At 34.4% G+C, this 27,447-nt stretch overlaps 1 protein-coding gene and 1 long non-coding RNA gene across 2 annotated transcripts in view; one reads left to right on the forward strand and one right to left on the reverse strand.

Annotated features, from left to right (window-relative positions):
- The window catches only part of LOC134653453 (uncharacterized), a 180,580-nt gene that overhangs the window by 152,633 nt on the left and 500 nt on the right, over positions 1-27,447 (forward strand). Inside the window, exon 2 of the long non-coding RNA XR_010097255.1 lies at positions 27,105-27,401. This is a non-coding gene — a long non-coding RNA (uncharacterized LOC134653453). The remainder of the gene's footprint in view (positions 1-27,104; positions 27,402-27,447) is intronic.
- The window catches only part of LOC134653414 (inositol-trisphosphate 3-kinase A), a 179,770-nt gene that overhangs the window by 87,575 nt on the left and 64,748 nt on the right, over positions 1-27,447 (reverse strand). The gene's annotated exons all lie outside the window — the stretch shown is intronic.

Below are 27,447 nucleotides of genomic sequence, written 5' to 3' on the forward strand. Positions count from 1 at the left end.
GGCCATAGCGCAGACGTTTGATCGGTTCATTACTTGATTAACAAAAAAGACCTACACAAATCACATTTACTACCAATGAGTCTGAACTTAATGAACCCTAGTCTCATACAGCAAAAGGTCTTTTTTGGAACGAAAATATAATAGAGATAGGAGATTTTAATAGTTACATTGCCTCGTTGATTTCCTTGTATGTATAAATTTTTTGTTCATTAGAATATTTATTTTATGGAATGTTTGCTATTAATGAATCAGATTTTGGCTTTGGGATATTATTGTTGATGCAGAATTTTTAAATGAGAACTTTTGCAGGTAAAAAGTTTGCAGTTTTTTTTATAAAATCTTGAATAGTTAGATTGTTCTCTATTAAACCCCATGTTATTTGTGAGTTGAAATCAAATACATATAACCTACCTAACCTTTCATGGATTGATATTTATAAAGGATGTTTTCTTACAATGCAATTAATTAATTTTACTAAAATACAATTAAATAAATAAAAAATGGAATCTTCCACATTTTTGATAATATTTATAGTGCCTATTAAAACAAATTAATTCCATTCATTTTGTAGATTTTTTTTAGATAAAAATGCATGCGTTTAAGTCCCGTTTCATTTTTAAATTATGAGTGATAATAGCTTAGTTTAAATCAATTGAAAATAATCTGATGAAATACAGTTTTTACAAAATGTTTAGAAAATCAATTTGTTGTCATTTGTATATTTACTGTATTTTTCATAAATTTATTCGAAATGAAGTATCAATAACAAGAGTGGAAAAGATAACAACAGTGGAGTGGATTTGTTACATTTAAATTTAATAGTGAAAGTTATAACACTTATAACAAAAAGTTGATACACCGCTTTCGTGAAATACTATAGGTACCTGCGTAGGTACCTACTTAACAAACTATTAAACGTCAACGTAATTAATTTGTACGCATTAACGCCCGATAAATTAGTTTAAATAATCAGTCGCTAATAGCTGCTTCTAATCAACTTTCCTGACCTTCGCCACGCCTTCGAATAATAAATTACAAGATCTTGTGTCTGTTTCATAAAATTACATTGTTAATTATGGTATTAAAGCAGGCCAAATACATGCGGAGCAATGGAGGGTTCCGTATCTTTACTACTATAAAAAAAACCGGCCAAGTGCGAGTCGGACTCGCGCACGGAGGGTTCCGCACCATCAACAAAAAATAGAGCAAAAAAATCGTGTTTGTTGTATGGGAACGCCCCTTAAATATTTATTTTATTTTATTTTTAGTATTTGTTGTATAGCGGCAACAGAGATACATCATTTGTGAAAATTTCAACTGTCTAGCTATCGCGGTTCATGAGATGTATCTCCACCATGTATCTAGACCAGGCTGTAGCCTGGTGACAGACGGACGGACGGACGTACAGCGGAGTCTTAGTAATAGGGTCCCGTTTTTTACCCTTTGGACGGACAATTTTTCACGGCACTTTATAATGGCTAAAGTGCGAAGTACGTGGTAGTGGGCGAAATACAAACGGTTTGACCACACAACGTGGGAAAAATGTTAACTTTCAAGGGATGACATCTTGATTCTAGGTACATAATATGTAGTATATGTAGGTATAGTATGAGCTAAGTAGTATTTAAATATTTGACACATGTGAACTTGTGATAACTAATGTTTCCCATACTCGTCAGGGCGGCGTCAAAATCATGTACGAAGCGAATAGGAAGCCTATTTATATATATTTTGCTGTAATTCAAAACGATACAACTTATTTTATGCATCATTAAACTTATTTTATATCATTATTATTTCTAAATGTTATGATGTTTAAAGCCCCACAAAACTCAAGAATGAGTTGGTCATGAATTGTGATCTAGAGTTTTCATTTTCAACTGTTTTCTCTTTATCATTAACAATATTCTTTCTTTAAAAATGAATAGGTGTTTAGTGCCGTGTAGGTAAGTATTAGTGTCGTTTTTTAAATTGAATTTAAAAAAAATGTTAACTTTTCTTACAACACTCAGCTACCTATGTAAATACTCGTAGTCTGAACAAATTAGTATAATTACCTACTGGTATTTATGTCCTTATACAGTGTCAGTGTCTTCTACTTGAATGATTAAGTGCCTAAGGACCAAGAGCTTAACGACAACTACTTAGTAGAATCACACATGCAAAAACATCTTATAGTGGTAGTATTCATAAACTTGTTAATAGCTGATGTGATGTCTGTCCAGTATACCTGGACCCCTAGATTCTTTACAACTATAGGTAATCAACGACCGCTGCTGTATTGGTATTTTCCACAGTCCAGTTAAGAGCATTTTGTGAAATGCGTGTCAGGAAATGCTGAGAGCAGCTCGTGGCAGGAGTTATGAAACGACAGATTGCTGTAAGGAAACTTTGTCGCTTATGTCATTTTTACCACGAAGTGGAAAATGCTGTTGTAATTAATACATAGACATACGCATTAGCTAGTGTTGTTTATTGCTGGCTTTTCCAGTAAACATGGCGGCTACTGCCAAAGACGGTTCCTGCTTTAGGTTTTGTTTATAAACAGGCAATAATTTCTGACTGCCATATTGCGTGTGTGTTTTTTTACTTCGATAATTAGGTACCTGTATCAGAAAAGTAATAAATTTCAATTTTCCAAAAGCACCCCTGTGACTGTTCACTTCAGGACGCCTTTGTGCACTTCGCATTTAGATACACGTGAAATAAGATACAAATAATTTCACGAAATTATTTAAGTAGTTTTTAAACAAATTTTTGTACATAGTACCATCATCATAAATTGAACATAACCATCATTACGGAAAACAACTGGCGGTCGTAGATCTAAAGAGCGATGTGCACAAACTGAAAGAGGAAAGTACCTACCGACGAACTTACAAAATAGTTAAAGCGTTCCAGCAATAATATTGCAATGTTACCTATTAAATTATCCCCGTCCCATTATACGGGCTCAGGCTATAAACATGTACCGGTATGATTTAATGACAGCCGGTACATTGTACCAGTTGTACCGACTGCATCGGCACATGTCCCGGCAGAGTTATGGTTATGGTGTATCTCTAGTTTATAAAGCAGTGTGGGAAATAGGATTTGCTAATGATAAGTCTTCCTTAAACCATTTTAGGAGTACGCATAATGAAGCGTTCTAAGATAGGACTGAGACGCTCTGTTGTTTAGCCGACCGTAATTTAAAAAACATTGCAAAATACCTTTTGATATATTCGACATCATGTTTATACGTGATGGAATGGACTCACGGACTCATTCATTGTTTCAAGAATGAGCTATGTTAAGGATATCTTAATTATTAGAGCCAGTTTCTCAAACCATTTTCCAAGTACAATTTGAAAAATGTCTCGTTTAATATTATGTTTATACGTGATGGAATGGACTCACGGGCTCATTCTTTGTTTCAAGAATGAGCTATGTTAAGGATATCTTAATTATTAGAGCCAGTTTCTCAAACCATTTTCCAAGTACAATTTGAAAAATGTCTCGTTTAATATTATGGGTAGTTGGGTAAGTACATGAAGCGTAAGAGGTGAAAACGACCATTTCTTTAATTAATTAGCAGCATGTCGTGAAGACCAGCATGCACTAGGTACACATTCATAGAAGAAGCATTTTACGAAGCTACCTGAATGTACATAAGTAGATAAATTATAAATAGGGCTGACCTTTATTTCGGATGAAACTAAAGTCATCATCAAGCATTAGGTAATTTAGTACCTCGTACAAATAATATTGTAGCAAAGTCATTTTTTCTGTTAAGTGAAAAATGAAAATAATATAAGAAAAATAACAAGATATAATATATTACCGTATTACCAGTGTGCAGGTCTGAAATTTAATAACGGGTGTAAAATGATTACATAGGTTACATCTTCGGTTAGCCACAAGAGTATTACGCAGCAAAGGAATATCTAGGTATGTTGAATGTACCCAATAAAATAATGTACCTACTAGTTTATTGATAATAGTAACAATATTTTTAAAGGCATGTCAGAAGGTTCAAAAGTTATTTACAAACAAGATTATATACAGTGGTATTACTAAAATAAATTAAAAACTAGCTTAAACCTAAAATAGGCCCTTGAGGCATTGTACCAAGGATGCTGGTGACATTTCCTCGCTGTATCGCAATGCATATACGTTGTGCGAGGTAGCCGCCAGCACGTAAATATTACATGTTAATAAAGAAGTAAAATAGAAGCAGCCCTACAAAACGCATTTCACACATAAATTCATCATGATGGACAACGTGTCAAGCATTATCAAGCCCGGCATCGGGACCTCCCAACACGACGATTAACACATACTTATATAATCCCCCATTTATACCAGTTTTCTATCTTTTCATCTAACTTTCCACTCTGAAATCTTTAATGACGGATTCGTACTAAAATATACGTTTGAAGTTGATAACGCATGACTGTCAAAAATCACTTTAACACGAAATCTGAAAGACAGCGATAGTGCGCAGTTACGAGTATATACTCGTATTATGTATAATAAATAAATAATTTCTTTATTCAGACAATATGCAGTCCACATTTGTTACTCGGCTACTTATAAACTAGGTATAAAGGGTCATTACATACATTCTAACTAGTGCTAGTTAGATACACATCCTACTACGTTAAGATAATATGATAAAGCTTCTTCGAGATTCTTAACCTACCTGCAGTACAAAATTGCTTTCTTAAAACAAAATGAAATAGGTTATGCATCTTTCCTGTGGACATCATCAAATTCATAAAATAAACGGACATTGCGGCTTAAAAGCTACTTCTTTAAAAGTTTTCCGATAGAAAAATCTTACATAAATGTACCTTAACCGTTAACTTTTGTAATGTCTCCAGAAAAGGCGCCGGTTTTGTCGAACTTTGTTGACCCACCAGGAAATAAATAAGCCAGTAAATGTCTCATCTCTCACCCCTAGCTCAAGTAAAAATTAAAAGGACAATATAATAATTAAAAGTAAAAATCGGGACTTTATTCTCTCAAGTCAATTAGGAATTAGGTAATTAGAAGCATATTATTAGGTATATTAATTATTTTCTCCATATGATAACCACGATTATAAACCACAATCTTTGAAAGCCGCTGGATTAGATTTAAAATTAAGATTTTTCTTTATCTTTACTCGCCCTTACTTAAGTAAATACTGCAACCGCAACCGCAATCAAGCCACAGGAATCATTAAAATCCAATCACACGTCTCAAGCTTAATTTTAAAATTAAAGTTATAATATCGAGAAATAATCGCAACGATTGGCAGTGTCCGGCCGCAAATTGCAATCTCGATACGTTAAGATGGATTGGACACGTAACTTTTTAAATTACTTAATCAATATTCTTCAAAAATGCACGGGTTATGCCAAAATAGAGGACATAAGTAATTAATCATAATCAACCTCCTTATTTTTGTAATTGCTTCATAATAATCATAACTACCTACTGTTGTCGTGTCGGAATGCTGTTTCGTTTATTCATATAATTATGATATTTACCTTTAAGACTTCGGCAAGTTTCGTCAAAATTTAAATAAATGTTACACTTAAGGGCCTGTTTCACAATGTCCAAGTAAAGTCCTGAATAAACTACTTGCCACTTATCTGGCGAATAAAGTCATCGTTGGCGTTTCACAATCTTCAAATAAGCTTAACTGGTAAATAAAGTGCTAAGTAAATTATAGGTTAGATCACCTATCAGATAAGGAAGTTTTTTGGCGGTTTAAGTTATTTGACAGATCGATTTAAAAAGTTTTGTATGTCGTGAAATCGAAAAATACTAAAAATGAATCTATCTAATGAGTTTTCAGACGACGAATTAAATGATTTTTTTGATCGCTTAATGGAACCACCCAGAGATCCCGTGTATCGACAACGTTCTAATCACATGGAGACATTTAATGATGAAGAATTCAGGGTTCGATTTCGCTTTAATAAAGAGACCGTGTACTATGTCCATTCATTAATTCAGGACAAAATCTCTTCTACTACAGAAAGGTACTGAAATGTCTATCTACTATACTACCCACAGTATTTCTAATAGGTACTTACAGTTACAGTCAAGTGTAAAAATATGGTTGCACACAAGTTACACAAAAATATGTCTCATAGGTAGCTGTTAATTCGCCTATACATGACTGCATGACCCATAGTTTTACACTGACTGTACCTCCATCTCGTTTATTAAAAGAATCGCGGCCATATTTTATGTATGGCCGCGAGGGCTATTGTTTTGTAGTACCACCGACCAACTACTAACATTAGTTAGGTAAGTACATGAATAAATCATTGTTTCAGGAATTATGCTATATCATCTATGGATCGACTACTTTTGACATTGCGATATTATGCAACTGGAAGTTTTCTGAACGTAGTTGGCGATTTTTCTGGTGTGAGTAAGGCATCAGCTTGTCGGATTGTGAATGTCGTGTCACAAGCAATCGCACAATTACGACCACAGTTCGTCAAGTTCCCAGACGATATTGCTAAATTACAAGGAGACTTTTACGAGATAGCAAGATTTCCAAGGCTTATTGGCGCCATTGATGGCCCCAGGTTACAGCATCACTCTTCTTATTTTCAAGAATGTGTTTATTGACTTCGACCAGTTTGATTAAAATGTCAACCTCCTCTCGCGTGAAATTAATGCTCCTCTCACGTTTTTGAGACATTGTTGTCTTTGCAAAACTACGCAAAACTATGAAAAACTAGGCCAGCAAAATAATTAACACAACGACAAAACAAACCCAACCAAGCACGCGTTTTTTTTTTCTTTGACATTTGAATTACGTTTCGTTCCACATAAAAATTAGTGATTTCTAAAATAATATTTTCGGATCATTATAATTGTTACAGGATATGCATTTAAAGTATATCAATACGTAACACAAAATAATGCATAAAAGATGCACTTTTAATACTTTTCAGAGTGATGAATTTAATTTTTTTTTATATGCTCTCACATGTTCCGTAAATCGAAACGTCAAAGTGCGATGTTGCCATCTGTAACTTAAAAGTAGCAAACTGGCACATAAACTTAATGGGTAGACGTTTGTGAAACAGGAACTATTTTATCAGGAAGTTTTATCTGGCAGTTAATTTATTTGTTAATTAGCTATCCAACACTTTACTCAGACTTTGTGAAACAGACCCTTAAAATATAATAGCCAAACAACTTTAAAAACAAAACCAGTAGTCGGTATTCAATTGTTTATATTTAATAGTGTTTTCACAGTGATATAGGTACTGGTACAAGCCGCAACTTTACACGTACCTATTTGTAGTATTTATTTATGCAAAATATTTGATAGATATAAAACTTTTTTACATAATTTTGTCAAACTCGATCAACCAGTTTATTAACTAGTTACTTAAACAAATAATTAAGGCATAGGCACCTGAGTAATTTATTTTATTTAATAAACCCTAAATTGTAGGAACCACTTATAAACCCATCAATTTCAATATAAACAAGTTTTTATTTGTACTTATTCACTATTGTTTTTGGGGCATAATTATATTACGATATTATGATCTCAGTTTGCAATACGATATGCATTTGTAGTTTTCAACAAGCTTATTCAACCACGAGTGTCTTCTCGAAACCGAAATCCTGCCGAAAGTTTTTCCTTAAGAGACCGTGATATACAAAATGTTTCGTTTTGTTACGAGATACCCGATATACAAGATACAAGTATGTCGTATGGAATGCATAAATCTGCGGAAATGATTGCCCGCGGCCGTGAGCGATGGACGGGCTTTCAACGAATTACCATTTCTTTGGCGGGGCTTTTTTGCAGATTACGACCTAAGAATACCAATTACCTACAAGCTACCTTTAGAGCGAGAGCTTTAAATACGTTATTCAATATCGAATACCGACACAAAATGCGCTGAAAGGGCAACTATCAGGACTATAACAACTATTGTTACCAACGTCTATATAATATAACTAGCGACCCGCCCCGGCTTCGCACGGGTTAACAAATTATACATAAACCTTCCTCTTGAATCACTCTATCTAGCATACATACATACATACATACAGACAGACAGACAGGGATGCGACTTTGTTTTTATACTACGTAGTGATTTTTTACTTGGCAAACCAGAACAATTGCTCAAGGGTTAACTGGAAGAGATCCCTGAAAGGGATAACTTCGCCTTTGTACTAATGATGTGTGTTCTTTCATGTTTTATGTTTCTTTTTGTACAATAAAGTATTTTAATACTACTACTACTACTACAATAAAAACTGCACTAAATAAACATGAAAATGAGCACTTTGTATGATTTTTTATACAAATGGAAAATGATTCTAAAATGAAGCAAAAATCCGTCCGCTGTCCGTTCGTGTAGCTACCTTTTAAATTCGTAAATGCCTTCAACGTATATTTTAATCGAACTTTCCTTAAAGAAACAAAAAGAGAATTAAATTTAAAGTTTGCTGAAAGTATTGCGTCTGGATTTCTTATAACAACTGCTTACTTTCACAAGCTCCCGAAACACTACATATTATTTTTCAAAAATCACCTTTTATTAGTATGCGTTTAGGTTGAAATTCAAGCAAACACTCATTTAATAAGGACTTAAAGGTACATTTGCGATTTGACACGCTCCGTAAGGGATGCGTGCAAATTAATTAAGCAAAGATGCCGACAAATGTGGTGAAGATTGTATCGGTTCCATTAATCCCTTTTATGTTTACCGTGAGGGATTCTTAAAGGCTTAATTACGCACTGGTTTTATAATGCCGTTATGCCGGTTAATGGTTTTTCAGAAGTATCAAATTATTTTGATTCGTCATATACGTAATAATTAGTTACTAAAGGCATAGGAATGGATGGAAAGTAGATAGAAAGGTCTTAAACAACATTATTTATTAATCAATAGAAGAAGAACGTAGTTAATACACCAAAACAGCTTAAATGCTTTAGGAGTAAGTAGCGTAACCCTACAGTTCGCGATTACATCGTCACTGTAGTCACAAAATTATGATCGTGATCGCCATGTCTCGAACTGTCATTAAACCACGTGAAATATTACCCCTGTACAGAACTAAGGTATATTACGGCTCGAGAAACTATCCGTCTCTCTTTATTTATAAGCGTAAGAAAGTGGAGAGTATGTAGTAAATCGCACGATACTATAAAGGTGACAGTCCATTTCCAACCGCAGCTGCACTACTGTTCATTTTACTATGGAAATTGACAGTAACAGCGGCGCGTTCAGTACCAGTAGTGCAGCTGCGGTCAGAAATAGAATGTTACCCTAAGTAGACGCTGTCACTTGTCACAAAGCTTGTCAATCACACAATACGATTAAGAGGATCAAGCTAGAGGTATCTACTTATTTCTTACCATAAATAAATATTTAACTACTTAACTTTTTTTATTGATTAACTTGCTAAATACCCAGACAAAAAAGGCATGCGGATTATAGGTAGGCTCGATAGGCATGTCACATAGGTTTGTCAACCTTGCGTGTCGCAAAATAATAACTTTTATAATATAACTTTTAACAGACTAATAATAAAGTGGTTACCTATTTTAGTAAGTATTTAAATAACATACGGTGTTGTTAAATTACTGTTCTAATGTATGAAAAACCATAGTTCGTTAGGATAAGCCCACCCACGACCCACGCCTTGGTCGAAATAAAATTAGTAATTATTTCTATACGTTTTATAATACCTATAGTGTAATAAATCTGAAGGAGTGTTTATTTATTGAACTCGAATCAGTATCCCCAAGATAAGAGCGCAAGGAAATGACCTCTGCGAGAAGAATACTTTAAAGTAAATTGGATCCATTATCAATATGGCTTTCTTCCGATTGAGGCGCCAAAATTCGGACAATGAACCGGTAAATTTTTTGTTTATAAGGTTGCTAAAGCTCAATTTTATATAATATCATCTGTAAAGTTCTCATTGTTTTTAGGCTACTTTTGTATGTTTTTAGCTATATAGGTTCTTAATCGTTTCAACCCTATTATACATAGTTACTTACATATACTACCTACTACAAAGACGAACATTTCCGATTAAAACATCAAGAGCTATAAATTTTCTTTAAACCTCAAAAGATCTGACTTTTGACCTACCATAACTCCGCAGTTTAAAAAGGCATAAAACCTTTATATCTGAAAGTAATTATCACATAAAATTTAATATTTAAATTTCTTGTGCAAGACGAAACCTTAAAGAAGTTAAAGTTCAATTCAATCGTAAAGTTAAACAACGATATTGACATTTAAGTCGCATTAACAACTGGATTACGATAGTAATAATACTATTTATTTTATCGCCGCCTTCAAAGGAAAGGCAACTTTGTTGGACATTGACAAGGACTATTTCCAACTGCATTATTAAGCCAAAAGCTCCTTATTTACAACTGGTAAAGTTGTATTTTTTTAACAAAATTGACACATATTTCCGCAAAATGATCATAAACAAAATAAATGGTCAGCTGTAAAACGTTCCAGTGCCATATAACACAAAATTTAAAGTCTTATTTTTGAAAGTCTACTTGAATGAGAAGTTATATCAGTAATCTTTGCATATCTGCCGAAGCGGACTCCTCTTTTTAAGCGTCAAAACATAAATTATTAGGATATTTCTTAAACAAATGGAGTTTTACAGTTTTCTTATTTTTATGTTTTCTGTTATGTTATGCCATTTTATGAATTATAATAAAGATTAGGTATATTTATGATGTTTTATTACGTTAATTTGATACAATAACTTTTTAATTTATTTTAATTACAATCAATTAAACCTAATCGTATATCTTATTACTTATTTTTATACTCGTAGCATAAACACTGAAATATGATAGGGGTATTCAAATGTAAAAACATTTTCTACGCGAGAACATTGTTCCTAACGATGCATTTAAATCAGTCATTCTTCGCTCATTTGCAAAAGGCGCTGGTGGCCTAGCGGTAAGAGCGTGCGACTTACAATCCGGAGGTCGCGGGTTCAAACCCCGGCTCGTACTAATGAGTTTTTCGGAACTTATGTACGAAATATCATTTGATATTTACCAGTCGCTTTCGGTGAAGGAAAACATCGTGAGGAAACCGGACTAATCCCAATAAGGCCTAGTTTACCCTCTGGGTTGGAAGGTCAGATGGCAGTCGCCTTCGTAAAAACTAGTGCCTACGCCAATTCCTGGGATTATTTGCCAAGCGGACCCCAGGCTCCCATGAGCCGTGGCGAAATGCCGGGACAAACGCGAGGATGATGATGATTCTTCGCTCATTTGCAATTCATGTTAATTAAATTAAGGTAATCTAGCGCCACACTATTTTAATGCCTAATTTTATCAATGTTGTGAAGAAATGTCTCAAGTTTATATCACGTCAAAGATAATGTCCGAATATTGATGAAAATATTACCATAACGAAACCACCACGCGGCCCCAGGGCGTTACCGGCGTCTGGTATCCGGGCTAACAAATGCAAGCCAATTAATATCGAATGTGGTCGGCATTCATCATATTTTGAAAGGTAAAATATTCGTGCACTGGTGAAAATGTACAATGGGTGCCGTACAATTTTAGATCATGGATTTTACTTTAATTTTTTTGTGTCAAGGGATACAGTATTCACACACGTGGCGAAAAATATTTGAAAAATCTCGCTGTACACCACCGTCCATATATTATACCACCACAAACACAGGTATTAACTTAAGGTAAGGAAGAGTATATCTACTCTATCCCTACTATATGTATGTACATGTATAGTATACATATAATATACATGTACATATCTTGATTTTATAATACAACAACAACTTCTGAGCAAGGCGCCAAGCCGATTATTTAAACAATAAATTACAATAGACACATAATAAATAAACCAAATAAACCATGTGGCATCATCTTTTCTCAATTTATTATTTAATATCTGGGTGACCGAGCTTCGCTCGGAGAACATATAAAAACTCGAAAATGCGCGTTTTCCCAGAGATAAGACCTAGCTAGATCGATTGTTCGCCCCCGAAAACCCCCATATAGCAAATTTCATCGAAATCATTAGAGCCGTTTCCGAGATCCCCGGAATATATATATAAATAAATAAATAAATATATAAATAAACAAGAATTGCTCGTTTAAAGGTATTAGATAGATTAGATTTACTGTCGCTTCAAACATTCAATTCAAACTAATTAAACAAGCATTCAATAAGCGTATTTAAACAAGCTTAATATGCTTGTTCAATCGTGTAGTTGAAAGCGATTTTGATTGTTTAAATAAAATACACCCACATAAACGCCTCCATATTTAGTAAGTCGTTCAATTTATTTCACACCTTTTTGAGGCAGTTTTGTTACTGTTAAGTAAGTTCTCATGTACATTCACAACGGTACCCAAAAATAAAAAGAAATTTGCATCATTAAAAGACCAGAAACGCTTTTGTAGCGACTTCGACATTTACAAATGTGTTACGGTGTTACCCCGCTGACTAAAGTATCCGAAGTATGTAATTACTTACTATTTGCAAAAATGTATGAAATTGTTGATCGATTTCTGACAAAAAGCAATCGCCTTTGATCATTTGAATTAAAATGCAATCCAATTTCAATTTTAAAAACTGTCTCTATTACTATAGAATAAGGTTCCAAAACAGGTAATTAATTACCTACTGAAAATACTCAGCTTTAATAGCGTTTATTAGTAGTCGAGCATAGAGACGGCACAAGCTAACCCTGCAACTATCCTGCATAGTATTTGCAACGACAAAGAATGGAAATGCCATCATTATTGTCAATTACCTATCTATGAAAATAATCACGTTTATAATGACACGATTCCCTCACTTTTTTGTATCTGCCTAACATGTCTGCTACTTTCCGGAGTTTTGTTTCTCGTAGCGGTTGAGGTGATCGGTGAATAACGGCAACGTAACCCTACATTCAGCATGACCCGAGATGCTTTTTGCCATTTTAGGGTTCCGTACTCAAAGGGTAAAAACGGGACCTTATTACTAAGACTCCGCTCTGTCTGTCTGTCTGTCCGTCTGTCTGTCACCAGGCTGTAACTCATGAACCGTGGTGGCTAGACAATTGTAATGTTCACAAATGATGTATTTCTGTTGCCGCTGTAACAACAAATACTAAAAACCAAATAAAATAAATATTTAAATGGGGCTCCCATACAACAAACGTGATTTTTTGGCGTTTTTTGCGTAATGGTACGGAACCATTAGCGCGAGTCCGACTCGCACTTGGCCGTTTTTTTATTCTTTATAACATATTCTGACACGGGTGCTACAAGTACACGGACAGAAAAACAAACTACGCGAGCAAATAATTGAACTGGAGCCGTGGTGTACAATGTCAGATACGACGTTATCAGTGGCATTCGGATCTCGTTCGCCAACCGTGAGCGATGTGTTTAAAGATCAGATGCACCCAGATAAGCAGAACTGTTAAAACAGGCAGTCTTTCATGCGTACACTTATCACTTGTACTGGGTGGCATAAGAAAAGCATACTTATTCTATTTTTTTGTAAACTAGCAACACAGCCAGAGATGTAGAAATGTTTTTTTTTTATAAACATGGAGGTTTCTTTGCACAATATATATAAGTAAATAAAAGATAACTATGGAGTACTTAGCAAAAGGCGCCAATCTCGCATACAAATTTTGAATTTCACGCCTTTTCCTACTAGTTAAGTTGGCTTGGCAGAGTATAAATGGTCATCTAACAAACATTTCTTCTAGTGTGCTTTAATTCAAGATTGACAGAGATAACTATCAGTATGGATTTATGGCTTCATACTGTAGATAATCATCGCAAGCGCAGGCTCGCGGTTATGATTTAATATGGCGGTCGGTGCGCGGGCACATGGCTGGTAGGTACGCAATTTTCGCAAGTTTTATTGGCTGCTCAGATAAAAAATACTTCTATAATGTTGACATGCAATAAAAACTGGTTGTGTTATTATACGTACAACTGTCGTTATAATTTTTTGTACTTCAAGGAAAAATAGCGATCATATGAAGGTACAAAAGATTACGTAGGTACTGTTTATATAACATTTACTATAATGTTTACCGAACCGGTAATTAAACTAAAAAGAAAGAAAAATAACCACTAATAAAAAATTACTTTGTTTAAAGAAACTTATTTAGGCCGGCTACGCATTGTTATACGAAATTGCATGTACATCTATGAACTCTTTATTTTCAGAGTGTTTATTTAGTCATACAGTGTGTCAATCTGTAGTTTTTGACCTAATAGATCTCGGTCTCTTTTGCTCTTAGTTTTCATCCTTATTCTATAGATGTTGCTTGTGCGTTCGGTCCAATTCTGCATGTTGAAATAGCTACCGTAAAATGGGGTGAGTCCGGTGAGTAGGGTCAAAACTGAAATTCAAACCTCGATAACATTTTATTTTTACATATGAAAACTGAATGGTGTATATAATAAGTGTTCCGGACGTTTGTATTTTAGTTTTTATTTTATTTTGGGTAGTTCCATTTCATAACTTTGACGATAAAGAGGAAAACCCACCTCACCCCGTAGTGCCTCGTATTTGGGGTGAGAGGGGTTTTCATACAAAGGTGATTTTGGAAGATTGTTGGATCGATTTTTTTTTATTACTTATGCGTATCACTATAGCTCCATTTTAAATTGGAATACATTATTTTTGTAGCAGTAGCCTTAAAATCCCTTCTCACCCCCCTCTCAAACCTTCTCTCCTCATTTATAACCCACATCTCCCCGCGAAACCCACTCACCCCGTTTTACGGTATTTCAGTAATTACAATAAATAGGTAGAGTAGTACGAGTAAAATAGCCAATCGGAGACATTCTACTTCACATTATCTATGTTAAAATCTCGGTCTATTGATAATAGATACCATTTGTCTTCTTACTAGCCAATATTTCGTACTCAGCCGTATCTAAATTACACTTTAGGTTACCAAACTGTGTTCGCCTTCAACTAGACGCGTAAATTAATAAACGTATTGGCTGCTAGTTGGACCCGCCTTTGACCACTTACTATTCATTTAACTCCATTAATCCTTACAATTTGTCTTGTCCCTTATCCGAGGTATTTACCAGTGTACATGTTTGGCTAATTTTTCATTTTATTGTTGCCATATTGGACGGCGAGTGATTGCTTTATTTGAAATACCTACTTGGATTGATTTAAGTCGAGTATTTAATAGTTTATAAATGGTCACTTTAATTGGGCTATTTGTTTTTATAATGCATTTGGGCATGTGCATTACATTATATTTTTATAGTCACAGATACAAAGTCGGGGTTCCATGAAGTAGGTTTGTCAGAAATACTCGGGAACCCTATTTTAGTAACATTGCGTAGGGCTATTTGAACCCGGGCTATTTGAAAAATAGGTAGGTAGTTGTAACTAATAATCTGCACTGTATCAAATAAACAAAGTTTTTTAAAATTTGCTACATGTTGCAACTCATGGCCACTTTTTCCGCCTTGTGTTTAACGTGTTTGGGTAAGGTTCTGTGAAATTGTTCATATTTTAGGGTTATCAAGATGAGAATGTAAACTTTTTCAAATAAAGACGAAATTACTTATACGACATCTTTATACTACGTTGGTGTAAAAAAATGTATCAAAACGAGTTTTTTAATTAGATTTTATCAACAAGAATATTTTACACAAACATTTTCATAAAAAAGCTTGTTGTATTACCATTTTATGATCATATAGCATACATATAAACTTGGTTCTTGGATTACAGTTTTTTAGGGTTCCGTACCCAAAGGGTAAAAACGGGACCCTATTACTAAGACTCCGCTGTCCGTCCGTCCGTCCGTCCGTCCGTCCGTCCGTCCGTCCGTCCGTCTGTCACCATGCTGTATCTCACGAACCGTGATAGCTAGACAGTTGAAATTTTCACAGATGATGTATTTCTGTTGCCGCTATAACAACAAACACTAAAAACAGAATAAAATAAAGATTTAAGTGGGGCTCCCATACATCAAACGTGATTTTTGATCGAAGTTAAGCAACGTCGGGCGGGGTCAGTACTTGGATGGGTGACCGTTTTTTTTGCTTGTTTTGCTCTATTTTTTGTTGATGGTGCGGAACCCTCCGTGCGCGAGTCCGACTCGCACTCGTTTTTTTTATATTAAGTAAAAGTGTTATGTTTGGTAATCAAAACAATTATTTTTAAAGTCGATTATTTGGGAAATTAGACACCGACTAAATTAAAACCTTAATAGGTATGAGAATGCAAGTGGAATCTTTACCGACGAAAGTGGCAATATGCCGCTCATAGAACACTACCTACCTACCTACTAACCATCGAAAAGTCGATCATTCCGTAGCATAGACCAGGAAGCGTATGCTGATTGTAATAACAGGTTATGAATTAGACCTGGATCTGATGTGGATACGATCCGTCAGTGTCAAAAGTAACGTTCCTAATTGTACAAAAATGTCCCCATTACCACTTTAACAGATCATATCCATACCAAATCCAGATCAAATGTTTAATCTAGAATAGGCCTCCTGTTAAAAACCTTGTGACAGATTTGATCTGTGCCGTAAAATTGACTTCTCATCCATACATATGTATCCACTTCCTAACTAAGTTAATGTATGTGACATTAACCACATCATACACAGTCGTCAGCGCAGGGAATGCAATCAACCGTATTACCACTACGTTCCTTGGCCAATTTTACATTTACAGCTTAATATAATATATTATAGCGAAGAATTTATCTCTATATCCACCTTAGTATCTTGATCGATGCTTATCTTACTTTAATTATGGGTTAGTTTACTTTTTCGCTGCTCCTTTTGACTTTTTTAAACCGACTAACTCCGTGGGAGATCGAGGAATCGGCTAAAAGACGGAATTCCTGACGGATGCTTGACGTTTAGTATTAAGTCTGTTACTTGGAAACCTTGGGAGGAAATCTTTTTTTCCCCTGTGGTAATTGCTAATACAAATGTCAGGCATTTTAAGTGGAGTGCAACAGAATAGGAAAAAGGATGTCTGGGTTTATCCTTAATTGATATTAATGGCGCATTATTACTATAGTGTTTGACTTAGTTTTTCTAATTTAAAAAAACAACGGGTTGCACTCCGGGAGTGCCGGCAAAAGTGAAAACACAATGACTAGTCCAAAATGTCGCAGCACTATGTATAATTGACCCATCCTCCTTTCTATTGAAAAACTTTAGTTCCGAAATTGCTCGTCAGTGAGCTTGTAGCGTTAATAGGCTACATGACTAATTTTTTTTTATGGTATCAATCGATCGGGTTTGTTTTTAGGATTAAATGTCTATATGGGACCCATTGCATTAAAGTAACACAAAAGTCAGAAATTGTAGTCAAAGTCCGACAGTCGCACTTCACTCGCGAAACGCCCTATACAAAACGGCCAGAGGCCGTGACGTCATCGCCCATCTTGTAGTATGGACAAAACAAGAAAATTGCGTTTTTGTCGGTGAAATATTGCGTTTATGTATATAGTTGCTATACAATATTTTTTTTGGTTAAATGTAAGGAATCGAATGGTACCCTTACTTTTATCGTTTTTGGAGGTTAAAAAAAACTTAAATTTTGAAACTTTCAGGTCCTGTAATTTTGTAATTTTTCAATATTTTATTTTAATATCCACATTATTGTGATAAATTGCTCGTTTGCTATCTATTTTACTAGATTTTGTTATAAAATTCAACATGTGTCATCATCCCTATTGTCTAAAATTCGAATAGAAATTGTAAAGTTACCTTGCAGACCTCGCATCTAAATATATTTGGTCATGATATTTTGAGTTTTATTCACCAGTACTAGAGTTCATTTTATTAGCGATTTCATCAAGATGTAGCTTTATTGAATTATATTTGAGTGATATAAAGTTAGAATGTAACTGTGAGATCCTCGTATTTCAGCCCGTACAAGATTAGAACATTGAGCTTTATTGCTTAAAATAAAAGTCCAGTTTTAAATAATTGATCTGATTATGATACCTGATTACATACAAAAATGTAGGTACAGCTTAAACAATTTTTTTAAATAATGTAACTTGAATATTTGTGCTGCAAACAAGTAAATTTCCCAGCGTTAAGTTGCCTTATCCAAATCCAAACAGGCTGTCACAGATTTACCTCGTTTTGCATATAAGTAAAGATCTGCCTTCACATGGCTGCGACAGGATGGCATTGGCATCCCATGCCACTCTTTGTATTACGCCGCCAAATGACTATATTTCCATGAGGAAAATTTATGGCGGAGTGTCCGTTACGCTCTAAGACAAATATAATGTAAAAACTGTCAATCTTATTCAAAATCGCGAGCTTTCGAGCAAAGTCGAGATACATTTCAAAAGTCTATTCCACTAACCCGGGGTACCCGGTTAAACAATGGAGTTACCATGGTTACCAGAACCGTTTGACACTGGGTTAACAGTTTAACCGCTTAACCCCGAGTTAGTGGGACTGTGCAAGTGGGGCTTAGAGGCTTAAAGACGACCTCTTAGCCTAAATAGTCGGTAGTAACCTATGAATCAGGAAGTCCCTGTGCCTGGTAGAGTTTGGGAACACCATATGACACATACATTTTTGTGTAGGTATATAGTAACAAAACATTTTCTTATTTTTAACCGACGAAAATTTATAGCAATATCAAAACAACGATAGCACGCGACTCGCTGTAAAGAGATTGTTAGAGTCTTTATTATTTCCTTTCCAATTACTTTATTTATTGCTCAACTGACAGATTGCATAAACCAAGAATTTCGCACATTTGGCAACTATTAATGTACTTCCTCGATGATTCACAAGTTTTTTTGGTACTTACTACTTTAAGTGTTTTGAATCTTTGGTCATAAAAATGGCGGTGTGTTTGAACTATTCCCACTTAAATGATAATACACATGTATTACGTAAATAAGGATCACTTTTTTTAAAGATGCTACTTTATTTTTAAAACCGTTCGTAACCGTAATCAGGAATTATAAATGGTTGTTTAATTTTTTAAAGTATTTAATGTAAATAAAGATACATAAGGGAATAATAATAAAGGACCCAACGGTAGCTTGAGGCACGCTTATTCAGATTTTTGAAACCAGTCTAGTGCGGATCATGCGCGTGTATGAAAGAGTTCCGCACCACTAAGACACTACAAAACATTTTAAATAATATTACACGTTTTCGAGTCGTATCTAATGGCTTATTCGTATAATATTTGGCGTTATTCATAAAAGTTTGTCACAAACCGTTGATAATTGTTTCTCTGTATCCGTCATTTGGACATTTTTGTTTATTAAAAAGAGACAAAGTTCGTTTCTAAAAGGTTGCTACGTTTTATGAATAATCTATCTATCGAGCGGAATCACTAAAGTTCTTGTCAAATTTTAAAAATCTGTACTCCTCGCCTTATACCTATTTGCACAACATAAAAAGTTTTTTGTATGCTTTTCACTTATATTCGAAGAAATTATAGTGACATTAATGGCCCATTCCGGCCCGTTTAATGCCCAAAAACGCGTTTAAAAATCGAATACCAAAATTAAAGACACCCAATTAAAATTATCCCGGCAAATGAACACTTGGAATGTAAAGGGGTCGTTACAAAAACCAATTGCGGCGTTTTAAAGGTTTTCTGCTCACTTTCGAGATAATGAATTTGTGTACTAAATATTTGGGTAGAGATTGACAGTTTATATGTTAATGGTCTTTTTCTGGCGTTGTTTTATGCCATTAAAGGTGACGTTCGGATGTAAACTGTAGCTGCATTACTGGTGTCGTTGTTGCCGCCGCTGTAGGTATCTGTCTATTTTTTTGATAAAATGTGCGACATTCGCTGCCGCATTAATGTTCCGTCACACAGGCGTGTTTTCAGGGCGGGGCGTGAGCGGGTTCGCGCCGCTTTTACACATAAAACGCTCACGCCCCGCCCGGAAAACGCGCCTGTGTGACGGAAGCTTTACTGCCGCGATTATGACGTCACTCGTCTATATCTTAACTTTAACCTATCTAATAACTAAGTATTATCTTAATGATGTACTCGAACTACAAAAATAATACATCTTGAAAAATAAAAATAAACTTAAGTTTTACTTTTTGAAACCCATACAACATTTACAATTCTTTCACATTATCATCAAGATGGGCAACAGACAATGTGTCACAAAAACCAATATTTTTCCGGCCATTCAATAGGGGCAGCAAAAACAGGCTCAACGCAAAGTGCAAAAAGACCAAAGTCGCTGTTTGTGGAATAAATACAAAAACTTGCTTTCCGTCAGCGATATCCAGAATTGATACAGCACTAGCAGACTAGTATACCCTGGCCTCCGATAATGTACAGTTGTTATACCTCTTGGGGTCTAATCCTTCGCGCTGAGCACTGCATTGCCAGACGGATATTTATAAATATGTACTAAACGGAGCTTTCGCCACAAGTGAAATAGTAAAGTATGTATGTATATACTTTATTGGAGATAGAAATAAAAACACGAGAAACACAGTTACAGAGTGAATTAAATACGACCAAGGCGAACTTATCCCTGTATTGGATGTAAAGCGTGATCCTCGATTATGCCAAGTTCGTGCGGCAAAACGCTGGCAGCACTTTCACGCACAAGTTCGATTCGTACGCTCAATCGCTTTTTGCGCCGCTCCGTCTACTGTCTACTTTATGATCCAGTCGAACTTTTTTAATAACACCTTTTTGTAACGTAGTCTAACTAGTTGCTAGTACCTCAGCACCTTGTGACATTAAATAACCTGATGGCACCGTATCTGTTAAGATTTTGAAGCATTAATCAAAAATCGAATAGAAATAAGTATTTTGCTCACATTGCTACCTTCTATAAAATAGATTCATAAAAATATCCTAAAATACCATAAATTTTAAGATTTAAAAAGAATACTTTAAACTTGAAATATGCGACGACTCTCAAGCTACATATTTAATCGAGCGGAACGGTAACACAATGAATGGATATAAACGCATACACGCCTTCTCAATGCAACGCGCTTGTTCGATATAATGAGATTGCTTTGTCGCAGTCTCAAAGCGCCGACTTGGTCGGACGAGACATATCGTCGGCGACACTCGTACTATGGAGCTTAATTGTCGATAATTTCGAACACAGTCTTTAAACACTTGGATTGGTTAAAGTTATAGATTAAGGGACTGTTATTTCAAAACATGGTCGATCCAGTTAAAACTAAACACTAAGCATTATGTAATTGTAATGTTTGATAATTCTGTAAAAATTTAACCAAATATTTATATCTAAAATTAAAAATTAAATTCTGTAAATATAAATTAATCGTTGTTGCCTACTTAATCTTAGGATTAGGATGAGACCTATTCTAGACTAACATTAAATTCACTCAGTAACAAGCATTTTTTCGAAAACAATTGGGTACTATCCATCTGTCTATCAAAGCGAAAAGAACGTATGAAAATTAAAAAATCGGAGCAGTAGAACTGGGGTATTCATTTCCATTCTACAAAGAGCTAATATTTGACGTGATAAAATACCTCTCTAGTAGTTTTTTTACTTTACCTCATTCATGTTTGCGTTACTGATTAGACTAAGAACATATTCAGATTGTTTAATACGACACCGATTTGATTTCAATAGCAGAGCGTCACACTCGCACAGCAAAACAAGGCTAGAGTGATGTTATTGACTTTTCAATCAAAATCGTATCTTATTTTACAAATCTAAGTACATTCGTCACCTGTCCTCTGTCCTGTCTGTCTATATCAACTTTTCCTGTATGTTTTTGTCAACTTCAAATGGATTATATTAATTTTAATATTGATCTCAGCTATATTGTGATTGCTTAATACATCTTAAGGTCGTGTCGGCAAAAAATCTATTGGCATTCTTCTTGAAAGCTTTATTGATAATCTCGTTATGACATCATTACGATTGGTCATTTAAACAACTTCAAATTATTATACTTATTCACAAGCGGCAGTACGATACAGTTTTTAAAAGGGAAACTATGTGAAAAGTAGCCAGTGTTTCATAATATTCTGCTTAAGTTGGATAGATTTAAAATAAAATATTTTTCATCATTTTCGGTCTGATTCGGTGTATCATGGCAACACAACACACTCAACACAAGTATGTTATAATATATCGAATATTAATTTAAAACCTGAAGACACAACTAACGTTAAATTAATTCACTAAAGTTCTTGAAACGCAATATGCAAATCTGAAATTATTTTATGTTCCCAAGCTCTCAAGTCACATTTTGTTGAAAACATAACATAGCTTTAATGGCATCATTATGATAACATAACAAAAACTTCCGTTCCGCGACGTGTTTCGCGTATTTAATTTTAACATTAATGTCCTCATTCTTGCAACTTCCTCTCGGTTAAAAATAACATTTCTACATTTTATTTAAACCAAGATTTTTAAAAGAGGAGGTTTCTTTTAGACTTTAGCTTTTTGTGTAGCCACATGGTTTGAGTTGGGCCAATAACTTCTACTAAGCTAATTTTATTTAGTAATAATTTATTTTAATAGTGCATAGATTATAGTTTCACAAATTTAAGGCCACTCATAAGATACAGTATTTTGTAATAAATAAAAGGCACTGTAAATACTACAGTGATTATGAAATAAGCATCTAGAATGTTCTAAATGTTGTGTCACATCTATGATATTTTATAAATATAGCTAAGAATTCTGAGATATATGAGCAATTCTATTTCGCATTTTTTATCATAAAGATATCTTAGGTACGCATGGGAAACTGAATATTTTTAGGGCAATTGATATATCAACGATGAGTTAACATATTGTCAACCAAAAAAAAGCTTACCTATATTTTCCGCGTATTCTTTTTAAATAATTCTGAAAACAAATAAGTTATTTATATTAATAACGATATTGTAATCAACCTAAATCTTAAATATGAAAATGAAATAAGTAAGTACAAGTCATTGACAGTTTAAATTCGCTACTAATAACGTTGAAATTATGTGAGTATCTAAAAAATATATGCGATATAAAACAGTTGTAACAGCACGAAAAAAAATAAGTTGCGACGTTGTCTAATCGCACGTCTACCATACCGGACCAACACCAAATCGTAGTACTTATTGTAATATTTTTTGCTTATTACGAACTGAATTTAAAATATCACGCACTTTGGCCCATAGCAAAAAACATTCCAATCTAGCAGACGATAATCAAATATGTTTTAGCATATAAAGAGACATTTATAGAGAGAAGGAGTCGGAAGGCGGACCTCGGGTCCTCGCGCCCACAGCCGCGCGGGGGCACAGCCGGGATTGACGCCAGGATGATGATGATCATATAAAGAGACATTTATATCACTGCGCTAAGTGCGATTATTAACCGTTAAAGTAACATTAGCGTATTGTTTTGTTATATTTTTTTTAGCGGGATTGTTTACAGTTTTACTAGTGAGTGGTATTCCGGGTTCAATTCAAGGTATAATCTAGCATAATAACTCCTAAATTGCGTTATGTTACCTATTCGCAAGATTGTAATATCAAATAAAATATTTTTATAGCGTAATTTATATAAATTATTCCATATTTACTATAATTATATTTATATCGATACTTGGATATTTATCGTATGGCAAGTTCATTCACCGTTTAGGTTTTTAAGTGCAATCATCACAACTTAAATTTAGATATTCGTAAGTAGTTATTAGTCATCACTATCGGCGTCGGTCTTGAGGGCTTTTAAAGTACCTATATAATTTGTTTAGGACAACCCGCACTTGATAATATGGTACCGTAAACTCGGGTTACACTACCCACCCATTTTCATCATCATCATCATCTCTTAGCCGTTTTCGGCCACAGCGACTGCTATCTACCGCTGAGAACACACCCATTTTATTGAATAGCACACAAAGATTACCTACACCAAAGTGGATTAATACAATAATGTTGTTTGTGAAAATTATTAATTCAAGAAATTACGTGTTTATGGGTGGTACCCCTTATATAGAGCGAGTGTAACAAGAGCTTATGGTACATACGTACTTTAGTCTCACATATTTTTATTGTAAATAGTTGGCTGCTTTTTAGCCAATAAAACTCTGAAAAGTCACATACGCGCACGTGAAAAGCGTTTTTTCTTTTAGGTACTTACACAGATTATCAAGCTGTATTTCACGCTACCTTGGGAATTCCCTGGCAAAATAGGTTATGCTATCTCAGTGTGAAATATAAACAATTTTCTGGCCTTGAGTGTTTCAAAACTAAGAACAAACTACAAAATAATGTTTTTTTTTTCTTCTATTAAAGTTCACTTCCTGAATTTCCTCACGCATTATTTAAATATGTTTTATTCAAGTCTAGGTAATTATTCAGGATCATGTTAATAATGAGAATAGACACTGTTACGTTAGATACTGGATAATCATAGGCATTATATTTTTAAACCCAGGTTCTTTAAAGTAGTTTTAAGTTGGCTTGCTATACATACCTTTATTATCATTTGTTATTGTAGAAAAGGACATAGGTAGTCATTTTAACTTACAGGGGAACGTATAATTGTAAGCACAAATAAGATTTTCCTACTACCGTAGAATTAGCACCTTTATCTTACCATAACATTTTATAAAACATCCATTTGTATGGCTACGTTATATAAAGACTTACCTAATTGTAACTCATAATTATACAATAATAATAAATACTCGTAATAGAATTGAATAATAAACCTCCAACTAGCCTAACTTGTAGGAGTGTCACATTCACATTGTCGACTTATTTCACCTAAAAGCTTCTTAAGAAGAAAAAATCTTTAACTCATGTCACAAGTGGACATTTCGGAGATGAAAATTTCTTTGACAAGAACCATTAGTAAAAATAAAAACGATTAGAGCAAGTTCTTTCAGTAGCTTTATTGATGTTTTCAATAACTTCTGAAAAAAATCTACAAAAGATCATAAATAATGGTTATGATCGAGATGCTAAAATGTCAATAAACATTGAAACATGTGGTCACCAGACCCGTACATGCCTCATGATTATTATATGATCTGTGTCTAAACTAAACACCACTCTGTTTTGCATGTTTATATGTGACGTCACTTCTTTGAAGTACTCTGTATAGAATAGATGAGTTAAACATTTTGTTTTAGAAAAACTATAAAATTACTTTCGAATTTGAAATATGTATATATATTATGGCATAGAAGCAATAGAATTATAATAATATGTGCGAAAATTAAAGAATGTATCGAAAAATAATGTGTTTCATAATATTTTTGGTTTTATGTAAGTTATTATTGTAACGGAATTGTAAACGTTATTTATTTAACCTTTCATATTTTCTTATGTTTCGAACGTTTGTTTTACATGTCCAGAGCCTGTGTATATTTTCCTTGATTCTTTATAGAGCTGATATAAAATTTATTTGATCTACATTGCATCTAATAAGTTTTGAATATGTCAAAGTTGTATATAGTGCGTACTAACAAATAAGCTTTACAAACGGTGTTCTAAAAAGCAAAAATGTGTAATATATAGATTTAGATATCAATATTATTTCGCATAGTCTTGCGAAATATTTAGGTCAGTCATGTGAGGTCAATCATGAACCTATATATTTACTTAATGTAACACGTAAGAGATGAAAATATAATTTTATCAAAATCATCTTACTTTCAGTCAGTGTTATTAGCGACAAAAGCTAATGGGTTCTGATTATGATTCGATAATTATAACAACGATAAGCTTATATAGAAGCAATTAGCGTGACGGACAGACACAGATCGCTTCTCAGATAACTTCCATCAAGCTAAATCATTCTCCAAACACGGTGGCATTAAAAAAAACCCCTATTTATATTTTTTGTACTCGTATTTGCTTTTGATATTGCGTATATATTAATTAAAAAAGATAAAATGCTTATCAAGCTGTCACAACAAAACAGTTTCATACCGCGAACGTTCATTTATTTTTCACAGCACTATCACATTCACAACACTTTTACGCTGAAACGATTTTTCATTACGATCGGGGTCACATCACTACATTTTTTTTATTGTTCGTTGGGTTTGGGTGCGTGCAGACAGCCCAAGAGTCGCTCAACTACTGGTTAAGTACAAGTTACGTGAAGTGACTTGGCCGGTCGCCAGTATTAATTCACGATTTGAGATAAGTCCCGATTCAATATCGAGGCAGACTTGGGATCGGCAAGCTTCACTTCTGGGAAAAAACATAAATACACGTCACGTCAAAGAAGACTCCTTAAATGCTTACCATTTAAGGATTTATATTAAGTACATATTTGTAAGAAACTTATAACAGTTTACATCGAAATTCAATAATTTAGGCCAGCGGTTCTCAATCTTTTTTTTTGACGGTACCCTTTTGGAAAGCGAAATACTTGATGGAACCCTACAATACGGTGGCGGCATATTAACATTTTTCGAGGTGACTAAAGCATAGTGTTCTAAATTCTTGCGGAACCCCTGCAGGGGTGTCGCGGAACACACTTAGAGTATGGCTGATTTAGGCAATTGAGAAAGGTCCTGAAATGCAACTACTTATTCAGTCTAAAATTACCGAGTTTTGCAAACCTTATGGTTACTTTAAAGAAGTAGGTACCTATGTTAAATTTAACCTTGAATTATTAATTTTAGAATTTCCACTGTTATCTAAAAGCTTTACCGCTTAACTTAATAAAGGTCAAAATCCCGGTTTTTTATATTTTTTATGTTTAGTTTAATGTTAATGCAATAGACCCGTCCTGCATTTGACCAGGCGCCATTATTTCCTAGTCCATCATTGATGTATTGTTTAGGGTTCCGTACCCAAAGGGTAAAAACGGGACCCTATTACTAAGAATCCGCTGTCCGTCCGTCCGTCCGTCCGTCTGTCACCAGGCTGTATCTCACGAACCGTGATAGCTAGACAGTTGAAATTTTCACAGATGATGTATTTCTGTTGCCGCTATAACAACAAATACTAAAAAAAACCGGCCAAGTGCGAGTCAGACTCGCGCACGGAGGGTTCCGCACCATCAATAAAAAATAGAGCAAAACAAAAGCAAAAAAAAGCGGCCAAGTGCGAGTCGGACTCGCCCATGAAGGGTTCCGTATTTAGGCGATTTATGACGTATAAAAAAAAAACTACTTACTAGATCTCGTTCAAACCAATTTTCGGTGGAAGTTTACATGGTAATGTACATCATATATTTTTTTTAGTTTTATCATTCTCTTATTTTAGAAGTTACAGGGGGGGGGACACACATTTTACCACTTTGGAAGTGTCTCTCGCGCAAACTATTCAGTTTAGAAAAAAATGATATTAGAAACCTCAATATCATTTTTGAAGACCTATCCATAGATACCCCACACGTATGGGTTTAATGAAAAAAATTTTTTTGAGTTTCATTTCGAAGTACGGGGAACCCCAAAAATGTATTGTTTTTTTCTATTTTTGTGTG

Source organism: Cydia amplana, chromosome 13 (genome assembly GCF_948474715.1).
Source record: "Cydia amplana chromosome 13, ilCydAmpl1.1, whole genome shotgun sequence".
Classification (NCBI taxonomy): domain Eukaryota; kingdom Metazoa; phylum Arthropoda; class Insecta; order Lepidoptera; family Tortricidae; genus Cydia; species Cydia amplana.